At 36.3% G+C, this 15,582-nt stretch overlaps 1 protein-coding gene across 4 annotated transcripts in view; it reads right to left on the bottom strand.

Annotated features, from left to right (window-relative positions):
• Positions 1-15,582, bottom strand: part of MSH5 (MUTS-homolog 5) — a 490,172-nt gene that overhangs the window by 455,902 nt on the left and 18,688 nt on the right. The window lies entirely within an intron of this gene.

Below are 15,582 nucleotides of genomic sequence, written 5' to 3' on the forward strand. Positions count from 1 at the left end.
CTAGCAGGCCCTAAGGAGGGAAAGTTTATAGGACAAAGAGCTAGACTAAGTGATAACAAAGGGACAACGACCCACTATCGCCACAACTAGTGTCCCCTGCTCTTTACAAACTTTCAATGATGGGAGGAGTCCCGGTAGGAAAATAATCACCTTTAATAGGTTTTCTAGGGTTGAAGCCTGAAGGTACAAGGTGATGAAGCTAGAGCCCATTCACAGAGAGAATCAATAAAAGTACAAGGCTTCAATGAAGCAAATTGCTCTCTAAGAAAAGACCTAATAAAGAAGGCACAGGAACTAGGGTTTCGAGGTTTTTCGATGGTCATAGGTATTGACGAGGTTAAGGCCTGAGAGAAAAGGCTTCTTGTGATTTACTTCAACAAGTACTAAGCTCATACAATGTAATAACTGAGAATTGTTTTAACAACTATTCCTTATGAACAAAATAAGAAATAATAAATGCAAAGATAGTAAAGACTCCTGAAATTACACATCATGATCTTGTAATTTAAATTTCCTAAATTTTATAAATTTAATTGACAGAACCAATGAAAGTACTTACCTAAAACCTTACGGTCGGTGATGCCTCATCAACTGCTCCTGCGTCGGTTACTAAAAGAGCGAAACCACCCAGCCAAACTGAGCAGAACCTTGCTACTCAGTCCAGTAAACTTCTCAGTCGAAGCAGACTGTTCCCCCGTGCCCAGAAACCTCAGAACAAGTAAGGCCCAACTCTTCCTGATCATAAACAGACTCTGTGTATAAGTTTTTCTCCTTCTTCTCCCCCCCTTTCTTCCAATCGTCCCTTCCTTCTTATAGATTTCCATTACCGACATCCTCCATCACCGTGTCTAAATTATGATACGTGTCGATTTTTATAAACCAAATCTGATTTGATTTTATCTGCATATCTTAATTTGAAATAAAGTTTATTTATTAATTTTAATTTATTTAATTTTTAATTTTTAATTTAATTAATTTTATTTAATTTCATAAATATTACTTTACTATAAGTGGGTCATTACATACAACCTTCAAGGAAGTCCTCAAGTTGAAGGAGAAGAACCTAGGGTTTCCCTCTTGGAGTAACGCCTAGGGCAAGAGATTTTATGGATTAAAATTAAGTTATTGCCCGCCAAACTTGGACCATAGGTAGCCTAGACCCTAAGCTTGATGTCTAGGCTCTTGAATTCAAAAAATCTCCGCCCTAAAATTTCGATACAAGCCCTAGATTTTCGCTGTAGCCTTAAAGGACCAAGTTTTAAGAGAAAAATTATGAAGGAAGACGAAGTTTGACCACCAAGGACTTGGACAAGTGCCTTGTCCTTTGGGCATATGGAGTCTTAGAATGTTCAAGATGAGATAAAACGTCCATTGTTGATAATATCAGTGATATTTCGTGAAATATCCCAAATATCACGATTTTTTCTGACAAACAATATTTCGCCTAGAAAATATCATGATATTTTCACCTTTGAAAATATCGCAATATTTTTCAAAATATCGGCGAAATATCGCGCAACGACCCAAAATATCACCAGGCGCGCGGGGTTGCAGCTATCAAAAGCGATTTTTGTGGTTTTCTTTTGTCATTTTGCTTTGTTGGTCTTGGAGAAGGAAGGGGAAGAGCTTTGTGGTAATTTTCAAGGAGGGATTGGGGATCAAACAACCATTATGATCACCAACCAAAAAAAAAAATTGTGGATCAAATATTCAAGATCAGTGAGACAAAGTTCATCTCTTCCATTAACAAGTATGTTCTTAAAAACCCCTATGTTAATGATATTTTCATAGATTTAGGCTTATGCTTGTTTGCCTCTTGCCTACCGACATTTTGCTTCTTTTTTTTGTCATTTGCTATGATTTCCATGTGCATGAACCAATGCAAGGGTTTTCTCCATATTTGGACAGCAAGCTTCATTTTTTTTCTTTTTTTTTAACTTTCTTATGTGCCCTATTATTGCCATTTTTCATTGCAAATCATGTAGTAAAAAATTGATCTTTTAAAATGAGGTGGTTGTTATTTTTTTGTAGTGGGGGTTTAATGCCATTTCTTTGTCTTTTTGGTGTCCTAGGTATGAATTTTGATGTTGTCCATTAATCCACTACAAATATGCCAAATCCCTTGGACATGTTGAAATATATAGCTAGGTTCAGTATTCATAAATATGAAACGTACTCTTGATTCTTGTATATTGTAAAAGAAAGGAAAATTATTATTATTATTTTTGTAGCATGGGTTTCATGCTCAAGATCAATTTAATTTATAGCTCAAGCACCCATTGAGTGCTTCTAGGGTTTGTCATAGAGACAAGAAGTCAATTGAGTCATTGTCATATATGAAAGACCCCATTGGGCACTTTATATCATGCTAAAGACATTTGTTTGAGTCATAAAGTATGTCAAAGATCCCTCCAAGACAAGTTGTTGACCTCTACTGGTCAACTACCCATGCAGTACATCCCCCTTTTCTTGGCAAAAAGGGGCAGCACCTGATCAGCATGTCCGTGCCATCCTGCCATCATCAACAACTTGATCTTTTTGATTGTAAACCCAGTCTGCATGTATTGATTGTAAATAATCTTAGCAGACATGAGTCATGTATGTAATTTGCCTAGGTGGACCTAACTTTCTGATGATAATCTACGTCCCGGAAGGTTTTTCGTCTCACCAATCCACGGATCGGCAGAGTTTTCCTTCAAACCTGACCCCAAAGCCGGGATTGATTTTGTCATTGGAATTTTAGGAGAATCCTAGTGTGTTGATCTGCTAGATTATAGTTGTGTCGCAGAATTGGGTGATTTGTGAGGGTCTATGTTAAAGGGGTTTTCTCCCTTAAGATGTAAATTGTAAAAGTCATGATGTAATGTGTCCTGAGGGTCGAAAAATGTTTTAAATCCCCTCATGAGTCCTAAGTCCTAGGTCCTAGGTGATGTTTCCAAAGGCTTAGTTCGATGATCCATTTTAAAATGAATTAAAAAATTAAAAAATTAATAAAAATAATAAAATAAGTAAAAATAAAAAATAAAGCAAAAACCCTAACTAATAAAATAATAATATTTTAAGTGAATAAATCGACGGATGAGATCAAGAGATGTCTTGATCCTCATCAACGGTCGAGATCATTTCTACATGGATCACTAAACTAGCCGTTGGAGGCATTTCCTTTAAGTAGGGTGCTAGGGGTCATTTCAGATCATCTGATCTGTGAGTCTGTACTGAAAAAGCTCTCTTGTAATCTGGTTTCTGGTTAATAAAGGAAGACTTTGGGGTCCAAAAATCTTGCTGGTGTTACTCTCTGGAATTGCTGTGAGATGTTTATTTTTCTGCATATTTCAGTTTTCAGCCTTTAATAATAGCTTGTTTTCAGAGTATTGTGAGCACAGGTATCTTGTTCACTTGCTAGGGTTTGAGTGTTGTTAGGGTTTCTGAAATAATGGCAGGTATCTCCATTATTTCCTGAAATCTAGCAGCATTCTTGCTCTCTTTATTGATGGTTGCTTGAGATGTGCAGGAAATCTTTAGGTGAAGGATATTGGTGGGCGTTTGGGGAAGTTCTAGGCTGAACCAGCCGACTCCCACAGGCTTTTCTTTGCAGAGCCCAGCTGATTTTGGCCCTGGGTTAATCATTTAAAGTTTATTTCGTGTTTTGCATGAGAGACTTTCTTTCTGTTCTTCACAGAGAAAACCTTAAATCTTTATTTCTTAAAAGTATTCCTGCACTTACTGCTAAATCTGGCTGCTAAGGGGCTAAATCTGTACATTAGGATTTTTGATTTCGGTTTTATGTACATATTATTGTTTGGGTGATTTCATCATTTCAGGTTAGAGGGTTTCTCTTCAGGGGTTTATGAGCAGAAAGTTTTGTGATCATATTCCAGTCCGTCATCAAACTGAGGTCAAGTTAGATGTGTCTTCAATGTTACGCACGTGCACATCAGCTGAGGAAAATCTTCACGTGAGCCGCTCTTGCCTCAGCAAATGCCCAACCTGTCAGCACGTCTTCCATTGCCTGCAAACTTCAACGCTGCCACTGTGGCTCTTATCTGCTCATCTGCTTGCATAGTTCCCCTCATCTGCGCGCATTTCTCACATTCTTTCCTCACCCACGAACTCCTGCAAACGTTTATGCTGTATGCTTCACGCTGCCGTAGAAGCCTACAAGCCAGCATATCTACATTTTGATCCAGCCACGGATTTCTTAGATGATTTGCCTAAACGCCTCCATCTAGTGCCGGAAGCAGCAAAACTGCAGCATCCTCAGGTATCAAAGCCGTCAAGCACATACGATTTGCAGATTGGACAGCCTCAGGTCAGCTCCAATCCTCATACACGCCAGAGCATTTCGAAATAAGCTTCAAATCGTCTTTGCTCATTTACCATTGACTGCATAAGCTCAGGTACGTGTTTTCATCGTTTGCTTGACAATCTGGTTTACAATATTGACCCGGACATCTGCGTTCTTCATATCTGGCTCAGTTCATCGTATTCTTGTGCCCTGATCTCTATATTACCTTTGATTAAAAGTGTTTATGAACAGGAGAGCTGTAACGTGCAGCGTGACGGCTTGAGCCACATTCGCATAAGCATCTTAGGCTAGGGTTACGATTTTATTTTTGTGTTACGTATTTAGATTTTAATTTTTTTTATTTTTTTTTAATAGTTTCTTTTTTTTATAAAGAATCAAATAAAATAAAATAAAAATGCGTTAATGTTTAGGCTTGGTTTGATTTTAGTTAGAATTTAACTTGATTTTATTTTTAGGATTTTAATTTGTTTATTTTTAGTTTTAGTTTGGTTTTATTTCAATTTTAACATAATTTTAAATTTTGTTATAAAAAATCAAAAAATGTTTTTGTTAGATTTTTTAATTTTAATTTAATTTTTAGTTTAGTTTAGTTTTAATATAATTTAGTTTTAGAATAGATTTTAAATTTTAATTTTTTAATTTTCATTTTTTTGAAAAATAAAGGATTTAAAAAAAAATAATAATAATAATAATAATATAAAAAAAAAAAAAAAAAATTGAAAAATATTAAAATTTTGTGGAAAATTAGTTTTGCCAATTTGAGTAGTTTTTCATGTCATATCTTTCATGCTGAGATCTGAAATTTTCAAGTCGAGATGCGAAGTTGATATCTGGTTAATGGTTTATGATTCATGGTGGTTTAAAGCATTCATTTTTTTTTTTTAAATTTCAGTTGCTGGATATCGTTTTGGTCATTCTAAGAGCATTGTGATTTAGCTGGTGATAGATGATTACTGTTCGTGGTCCATATGTTTTATATCATTTAATAAGTAATCGTTTTAAACACAATCTCTTAAGGCACTGGTCTGTTAAATTAATCAAATCCATCAAGTGCTTTTATATCGTATCTCGTGTTTCCCAACCAACTGGTCGACAGTTGGTCCTCGTCATCTCACAGGGACTACCCCCCTTAGTCGCGGGAGACAGGCTTAAACGGAGGGATCGGGGATCAGAGTGACAGCCCCCGGTCTGAGGGTTGTCGTGTCAATCCGCGCGACAACATTTTTTGGCGCCGTTGCCGGGGAGTCTTTATTCTCGGTGTTTCAACGACTTTTCATTTATCTTCTCTTCCTCATCTCTCAGTTGAGCTGGCATATTCAATATTTTTGGCATCTTTTCATCCCATATCAGCAGCATCTCTTCGGTTTGTTTCTTGTTTGGGTGGCGGCTCCACTTTCTTATTTTTCCCAGACAAGAAGCCTGCCGCATATCTGTTTGTTGATTGCTTCTCGGATCTTAGAATCAGATTTATTGTTCAAGTGGCGACTCCACTTCTCTCATCTCTTAATTTTCTTGAGCAGAAATCTCTTTCTATCATCCATTTGATCCCTTGTTGTTCATCATGGATTATTCATGTAAACCATGTCATTTTACTGACAATCTCCATGATCTTCCGAAAGAGGCCATTTCTAAATTATTTAAGTTCTCGGGTGATGGTCCGGTCGCTGTTAGACATCATTTAAACATGTTTACTTGCGTAATGATCATATATTGTAGACTTCCTCAATATAATCATGAAGATTTCAAGATGCGTCTATTTGTCCATTCTTTAGAGGGTGATGCCTTGAATTGGTTTAATAATTTTCCTAATGATTTTTTCACTTCTTTACAAGACATTCTCAATGCTTTTAAAGATAGATATGATAGTTCAAACAGCTTGCCTTCTACCTCTAAAATTGTGCAAACGAAAGAAAGTAATCTTATAAAAAATCCAGCTGTTGAAGAAAGTTTTCAAGATCAGAATGTGTCATCCACCGGAAATATCGCAGACCAAGTTCATGATAGTGAAAAATCAAGGACAAATGACAATGAAAAGGAAGAGCAAAAGCAAATTATACAAGATCTAATGGAGGCTAATCAAACTAATTATGTCAATGACGTGAGAATTTTGTGCACCCACCTTGAAAAACGTAACAGGGAGATAGATATTATGCAAAATCAGCATGCTAAGGAAATTGAGGCCATGAAAATTAAATATGAAACAGAAATTAGAAGCATGCAAAGCAAGATGTCAGTCTTAGAGGAAAATATGGTGACCATGAAAGCTGATCATGATAGGGAAATTGACTCTATGACGTTCAATCATAACAATCAGTTGGCTGACATGCAAGCGAATCATAAAGAAGAAATAAATTCCATGCAGCATTGCTTGATGAACATAAAGGAAGAAAATGATAAAGTAATAAAACACATGCAAGAACACCATGCCATACAAATCAGTGCTATAAGGGATGAATGCTCTAGTCAGATGGATGCCATTAGAATACAAGTTCAAAAGATTCAACAATGGTCAGATGATAAGAGAAACCAGGAGCCTTCTCATTTGCTGCGACAAGCTCCATCTTATTATGAGGAGGTTATTAGTTCAGTTGAGAGATGGTTGATTGAAGATAGACTTAAGAATGATAAAGATCAGATGCGGGCTAAAGAAAGACATATCACGCATATTTCATCTGATAGTTTTGAAACAGAAAGTTCCAGGTCGTCAGTAATTCCACCTGCCAGAAAGAAAAAACGTAAGAGAAAGAAGATTAGACGAAGATTTGATGCATCAGACGGCCGCGAGCTGCTTGATTTTCGGATAGGAAAAAGTCCTACCATATGCAAAATTGGACATGGCACATCCGACAAGCAGCCGACAGATTTGCCTGAAAGCAGGCAAATGCTCAGTATGCACTATATTGAACACATCTGATGCCGTGGGGCATTTTTTGTATTGTATTTCTAACTCTACTCCTCGTCTTTTCAGCGTTTCATTTCTGTTTTAGGATTAGATTTACTTTTCATGTTATTAGATAGTTAATAAATGAAGAGCTTTTATGTGCTTAATGTATATGCTGATTTTTTGGATGGACGCTACTTATTTTTGTGTTGTATGGATGCAGATTCTGGATTCTCACATTCCTGCAAGCAGCAACGTGTCCCCAAGTAGAGCCAGATGTTGACCTCTACTGGTCAACTACCCATGCAGTACATCCCCCTTTTCTTGGCAAAAAGGGGCAGCACCTGATCAGCATGTCCGTGCCATCCTGCCATCATCAGCAACTTGATCTTTTTGATTGTAAACCCAGTCTGCATGTATTGATTGTAAATAATCTTAGCAGACATGAGTCATGTATGTAATTTGCCTAGGTGGACCTAACTTTCTGATGATAATCTACGTCCCGGAAGGTTTTTCGTCTCACCGATCCACGGATCGGCAAAGTTTTCCTTCAAACCTGACCCCAAAGCCGGGATTGATTTTGTCATTGGAATTTTAGGAGAATCCTAGTGTGTTGATCTGCTAGATTATAGTTGTGTCGCAGAACTGGGTGATTTGTGAGGGTCTATGTTAAAGGGGTTTTCTCCCTTAAGATGTAAATTGTAAAAGTCATGATGTAATGTGTCCTGAGGGTCGAAAAATGTTTTAAATCCCCTCATGAGTCCTAAGTCCTAGGTCCTAGGTGATGTTTCCGAAGGCTTAGTTCGATGATCCATTTTAAAATGAATTAAAAAATTAAAAAAATAATAAAAATAATAAAATAAGTAAAAATAAAAAATAAAGCAAAAACCCTAACTAATAAAATAATAATATTTTAAGTGAATAAATCGACGGATGAGATCAAGAGATGTCTTGATCCTCATCAACGGTCGAGATCATTTCTACATGGATCACTAGAACTAGCCGTTGGAGGCATTTCCTTTAAGTAGGGTGCTAGGGGTCATTTCAGATCATCTGATCTGTGAGTCTGTACTGAAAAAGCTCTCTTGTAATCTGGTTTCTGGTTAATAAAGGAAGACTTTGGGGTCCAAAAATCTTGCTGGTGTTACTCTCTGGAATTGCTGTGAGATGTTTATTTTTCTGCATATTTCAGTTTTCAGCCTTTAATAATAGCTTGTTTTCAGAGTATTGTGAGCACAGGTATCTTGTTCACTTGCTAGGGTTTGAGTGTTGTTAGGGTTTCTGAAATAATGGCAGGTATCTCCATTATTTCCTGAAATCTAGCAGCATTCTTGCTCTCTTTATAGATGGTTGCTTGAGATGTGCAGGAAATCTTTAGGTGAAGGATATTGGTGGGCGTTTGGGGAAGTTCTAGGCTGAACCAGCCGACTCCCACAGGCTTTTCTTTGCAGAGCCCAGCTGATTTTGGCCCTGGGTTAATCATTTAAAGTTTATTTCGTGTTTTGCATGAGAGACTTTCTTTCTGTTCTTCACAGAGAAAACCTTAAATCTTTATTTCTTAAAAGTATTCCTACTCTTACTGCTAAATCTGGCTGCTAAGGGGCTAAATCTGTACATTAGGATTTTTTATTTCGGTTTTATGTACATATTATTGTTTGGGTGATTTCATCATTTCAGGTTAGAGGGTTTCTCTTCAGGGGTTTATGAGCAGAAAGTTTTGTGATCATATTCCAGTCCGTCATCAAACTGAGGTCAAGTTAGATGTGTCTTCAATGTTACGCACGTGCACATCCGCTGAGGAAAATCTTCACGTGAGCCGCTCTTGCCTCAGCAAATGCCCAACCTGTCAGCACGTCTTCCATTGCCTGCAAACTTCAACGCTGCCACTGTGGCTCTTATCTGCTCATCCGCTTGCATAGTTCCCCTCATCTGCGCGCATTTCTCACATTCTTTCCTCACCCACGAACTCCTGCAAACGTTTATGCTGTATGCTTCACGCTGCCATAGAAGCCTACAAGCCAGCATATCTACATTTTGATCCAGCCACGGATTTCTTAGATGATTTGCCTAAACGCCTCCATCTAGTGCCGGAAGCAGCAAAACTGCAGCATCCTCAGGTATCAAAGCCGTCAAGCACATACGATTTGCAGATTGGACAGCCTCAGGTCAGCTCCAATCCTCATACACGCCAGAGCATTTCGAAATAAGCTTCAAATCGTCTTTGCTCATTTACCATTGACTGCATAAGCTCAGGTACGCGTTTTCATCGTTTGCTTGACAATCTGGTTCACAATATTGACCCGGACATCTGCGTTCTTCATATCTGGCTCAGTTCATCGTATTCTTGTGACCTGATCTCTATATTACCTTTGATTAAAAGTGTTTATGAACAGGAGAGCTGTAACGTGCAGCGTGACGGCTTGAGCCACATTCGCATAAGCGTCTTAGGCTAGGGTTACGATTTTATTTTTGTGTTACGTATTTAGATTTTAATTTTTTTTTTTTTTTTTTAATAGTTTCTTTTTTTTATAAAGAATCAAATAAAAAAAAAAAATGCGTTAATGTTTAGGCTTGGTTTGATTTTAGTTAGAATTTAACTTGATTTTATTTTTAGGATTTTAATTTGTTTATTTTTAGTTTTAGTTTGGTTTTATTTCAATTTTAACATAATTTTAAATTTTGTTATAAAAAATCAAAAAATGTTTTTGTTAGATTTTTTAATTTTAATTTAATTTTTAGTTTAGTTTAGTTTTAATATAATTTAGTTTTAGAATAGATTTTAAATTTTAATTTTTTAATTTTCATTTTTTTGAAAAATAAAGGATTTAAAAAAAAATAAAAAATAAAAAATTGAAAAATATTAAAATTTTGTGGAAAATTAGTTTTGCCAGTTTCAGTAGTTTTTCATGTCATATCTTTCATGCTGAGATCTGAAATTTTCAAGTCGAGATGCGAAGTTGATATCTGGTTAATGGTTTATGATTCATGGTGGTTTAAAGCATTCATTTTTTTTTTTTAAATTTCAGTTGCTGGATATCGTTTTGGTCATTCTAAGAGCATTGTGATTTAGCTGGTGATAGATGATTACTGTTCGTGGTCCATATTTTTTATATCATTTAATAAGTAATCGTTTTAAACACAATCTCTTAAGGCACTGGTCTGTTAAATTAATCAAATCCATCAAGTGCTTTTATATCGTATCTCGTGTTTCCCAACCAACTGGTCGACAGTTGGTCCTCGTCATCTCACAGGGACTACCCCCCTTAGCTGCGGGAGACAGGCTTAAACGGACGGATCGGGGATCAGAGTGACAGCCCCCGGTCTGAGGGTTGTCGTGTCAATCCGCGCGACAACACAAGTCAACCTAAGACAAGATAAGTCAACCTACAAGTTGTGAGAAGTCGGCCTTTTAAGGCTCCCAAGAAGCCTATAAATTAGAGGCACTCATCCTCATTTGAGCATCATCCAACGAGTTCGATCAAGGAAGAAGAAGACACCAAAAAGAAGCGAAGAAGGAGATACAAGGAAACAAAAGGTGAAAGTAAAATCTGAGTTTTTGGGCCACCATCTCTCACACGTGCAAACTGTAATTAGGGCATCCTCTCTGTTGTAACAAGACCGAATTACATTCATCATAAGAAGCCAAATTGAAGTGCCAAGAAAATCTATTTTGGAAGCCGGGTATACAAGAAGAAAAGGGGAGACTAAGCGAAGGAGAAAAATGAACTCTATTCTTCCCTACATAACTCACACATGTGAAAGTCATAGATTGCAGGAGGCCTGAAAAAGTTGCAAACTTACTGAAGAAGCCGAAATTTGTGACAAGTGTCAAAGTTGTGCAAAAGAAGAAGAAACTGATTTGGGTTGAATTTATGAGAAGCTAGTTCATCAAGGAGAAGCTGACTTGGTCTTGGAAGGGTCTTTGACAAAGGTCTTAGGTCTTCGAATTTCATCATTAAAGATTTTATAAGAAGAGAAGAATTCTTGTGGGTTTTCCTCTCAAGAGGATAGGTTTTGGCCTTGGCTAGCAGCCTACATTTTGTGTCCTCTTATCTCATTGATCTTCATTGTTTGGTAGTTGTTTGATGATAAAGAACACAATAATCATTACGTGAAAGAAGAAGCTAATAATTAAGTAAAAGAATATCATAAGCAATTATCAAAGGAAGAGAAATCACCTAATCTAGCTGCCCCTAAGATTTCCCAATAGGACCCATTTTGAAAGCATGGGGAACTTGATAGTGGGACAAAGCAAGCATATCTCAAATGCAAATTGTGTGCAGAGTGTTGCACTCAAATTGTCAAAGTTCCAGGGAAGTGGAAGTACCAACTTTTTCAACAAGGATCGGATCACATATCAGCAGTCCATGTGTCATGTTCATCCCATTTTGCAAGTTATATATATGATCTTAGTAAAACCTTGTGTCTATGTAACAACCTAGGAAAGGCTATAATTTGATGACAAATTCCATCTTAGGAGGTTTTTTTAACCTCGCTGATTACTTGTGCTTTTTGACACGGCTAATCAGAGCTTTTTCCCTCCAGCTTAATGTTGATTTGGGGTAGCATCGGATGTGCTCTAGCCATGAAAATTAGTGGAGAGGCTAAAACACATGAGATCTCCAAGACCCAAAAATGGTTTGGGGAAATTCTGCCTGGTGAAGGAGATATTAAAATAATTAATATTTTTAATGGGTTCCTGAGTCTAAACTTAGGAAAATAAAAATATTAATGGGTATTAATATAAAGCTGGGTTAGAAGGTTCTAAATGACATGGATCAAGCCAAATCTAATTTTATACGTTGATTAGAGATATAATCTCGATCGCTGAAGACTCAACAAAAAAAGTATAAGAAGAGGCTTGAGGGTCAGTTGGAGATACACCAAAGTAATTAGTCATTCGATTTTCTAGAGCGGGGTTTGCTAAGAGAAATTGAATCAGTGATTAGTTGCAGCGAGGGGCAGTGAGTACGAGGCAGAGAGGCAGAGATAGTGCCGGAAGACCAGCGTAGAAGCATAGCGGCAGACGCAGAACCAGAGGGAGCCACGCAGAGGCCAATAGTGACTGTGCAGAGGCCAGAAGGGCCTGTGTCATCCACGCAAAGGCTGCAAGAGTGGCACAGAGAGCCAAAGAGGCTACGTAGAGCCTCATAGGGTTGACACAGAGGGTTCCAGGCTGACATAGAGGCCAGGAGGGCTGACGCAGTGCTTGCGATTGTGCTGGAGAGGGTTTCATGGGGCAGACTTTCAAAATATCTGCTTCTGAAGAGAGGTATTACTGCCAAATTATTTATCTTTGTCGGGTGAGCCAGTTTGGCACCCAATGTACTCAAGAAAAGATGCTTAATAATAAAACCCTCAGAACTGCTACATCGGTTTTCCTAAGTTGGGTTTTTTCCAGGGACGATTGTCCAAAAATAATGGTGTCCCTTGTGTGTTTGTCTATTTCTTTCAGTTGTTGATCTATAGATGGTTGAGACTGTATTGTGTTTATTTCAGTGTTTATATGGTTAAATAACTTGTTAGTAATTAAATCAGTAGGCAAAATAAACTAGAGAATACAGATAAAATTTCTAACAAGTAATACTTAGAAATTTCAACACTTACACCCCCAAAGCTAGGGTGAAATATATTGTCGGATTATTAGGTGAGTCCTATTTTTTAGTCGAGTTGATGTAAAAGTGGTTTGGGAATAATTTAAGCTAATTGGCTTAATTATTTTATTATAAATCACTTGGTTTACTAGATCATATTGTGTCGCAGATGGGTTATGTGCCTTGAAGGTCTAAGACAAATGTGTATTCCTTATTTGAGTCTTGTAAATGAAAAATCATATGTATTAGAGGATTGGAAAAATAATTAATCCCCTCATGTGTAAATTAATTAATTTTTCTGGCAAAATAAATTAAATCCTTAGACAAAAAAATTAATTAATTAGAGTCAAATTTAAATTGTCTTAGGAAAATAAATTCTCCGAACGGAAAAATTCATGGGTCCTAAAAGAGTCAATTTTTAAAGGTTCCTCCAACAAGGGAATATTGTATATTTCAAAAATAAATAGACCCTTGGGCCTTGGTGGTTAAGTCAAAGTCAAATTTTTGAGGAAATTAGCTCAAAATAATTAATTTTGAGTTAATTAATGTGGAGTTAAAAGATAAATTCAAAAATTCCTCAAAAATAAAAATTCAAGAGCCAAGATTAAAAGATCTTGAAGTGTTTATCAACGGCCAAGATTATTTTGACAAGGATCAAAGAAACTAGTCGTTATTTTTCCATTTGGAAGATTTATCTATAAATTAGAAAGTCAGTTGAGTCTCTATTCATCTTGATCTCTGGTTAGAATTTGTTGAAGCATTTTGTAAACTATTGTCACGTTGGGAACTATTTCTTCTACTATAATAAAAGATTTTGGGGTGCAACACGAGGTGTTCTTGTCGTTGATCTGTGGCATGTATTGACTATGGGTTTCCTATGTGGTGTTTTATATTATTGTTTTGAGATAATACATAGTGTGTTCAGGTACTCAATCCTTGGTCTCCAAGTTCACAGAGTGTGGGCAAGGGTTACTTTGCTTGGATCTCTAGTTTTTATATAGTGGATTGAATCTTCGCATGAGCTATAGTGAGCATTAATTTTTCTGAAGCGTTCCTAGTCATTCTTTCAAGGAAAAAATATCATAAAAATTATTTTCTCAAAGTTTATTAAAAAAAAACTCATGTACAATTTATAAAATAATTTTGTAATTTTAAGTGTAAATTATTTTTCTAACTTGGGTTGGGATTTTAGATCTATTTTGCATATATTTGGGGTTTGGGTGTTTTTATTTTCATTTTTGCAAGTTTGATCAAGGAACAAGTGAGAGAAGAGCTAGATCTAAGCCCTTGAGGGTAAGATCTAGTCTCTAGACAATTTTGCAGGGACATTCACTGAAGATTTGACAACAAAATTCAGATCCGGAAATTTTCAAGACACGAGTTTTCAGTTTTTTGGCCTTCTCTTGCCATTTCAGCCCATTTATCCCTACAACTTTGCCTCCCTTAGCCTTGTTCTCCAATTCTTGGCCTCTTTTACCCCAAAATTGACCCGAAACCCTAAGTGGAAGTTTTAAAGCTAAATACTTGGTGGTTTTGTAGGATTAAGGTCTCAAAATTCTTAATTTACAAGCGGCAAAGTGATCTCAAAGTTTCAACGATTTTCAACGGTGGGATCTTCAAGGCCTTGGGCCTAGGGTTTGACCTCTAAACCCTTGTTTTCTGCAGTTTTATTACAGCAAGCAAATTACTAATAATTAGGCCTTAAAATCACAAACTAAATGGTCAAAGTCATTTAAAATTGCAAAATCTTCATTTTCACAAATTTTGGCCTCTTGGGTATTTGAGTTTTGGCCTAGATCTAACATTTAAGCTTGCTGGATTTTTCTGCATAATTGAAATTTTCTGCAATTCTGAAATTTTTGAATCAAATTCTTAATAAGGGCCAAAAACTGAAATTTTCAATTTCCGGAAAATTTTTCTATTTTTGGAAATATTGGGCATCTATTTTTGGCTTGATTAGTTTGTTGATCTGTGGTTAACTCACTGTTGTAATAAACATATCAGTTCTGAAAATTGTTGAGTCAAACTCTCTAAAAGCCCTAAAATTGAAATTTTCAAGTTCTAGTGCATTTTGCTATTTTTTGGCATATTTGCCATCTATTTTTTGCAGTTTTATCTTGTTGATCTATCTTTATTTACTGCTGCAAATAAGAAAATTAGATCTAATATTTTACTGAATATATCATCTTAAAGTGATCTAAACAAACTGAATTACATTTGCTGGTCATTAGAATTTCGGTGTTTTATGTGTTAAGCAAATTTCATCATTTGAAGTGGTATATGCACTGTTGCTACAAAATTGATAAGATCTGAATTTTTTGAAGTAGTATTGTTGGTATAAATTGTCATAAATTTGTGATCAGCATCTTGATTGACTATTTTAAACATTTGACATCTTGGTTACTTGGTATCTTGTGGAATATTGTTGAAGTTTACACTTGTATCTCTAAGCATTTTATCTTGTCTAAGATTGCAATTCATTATTGTTAAGTACTCTTAAAAAAATTCTAATTAAGTACTTAAACAATTTAAGAAAATCTTAACTCAAGATAAATCTCACTCATAGTCTTTTGCATAAGCATACTAGATCTAGATTTGCACTAAAAAATTTACCTCCTAGCATAAGCTAGGTTGATAGAGACATAGGACAACCCTTCTTATCTAACTTGAGAGGCCTCAGCTACTCTTTGGTGGTTAACATAGTGACCTTGCAGTCGTTAGAGCCACAGTATTTGCAGCACCAGAGGCATCGGGTGATAGGAACCCAACAGAGGGTATCGTTAATCAGACTCTAGCCTGCT

The sequence above is a fragment of the Pinus tabuliformis genome, chromosome 7 (genome assembly GCF_031772625.1).
Source record: "Pinus tabuliformis cultivar Carrire ecotype Pingquan chromosome 7, CPIR1, whole genome shotgun sequence".
NCBI classification, from domain to species: domain Eukaryota; kingdom Viridiplantae; phylum Streptophyta; class Pinopsida; order Pinales; family Pinaceae; genus Pinus; species Pinus tabuliformis.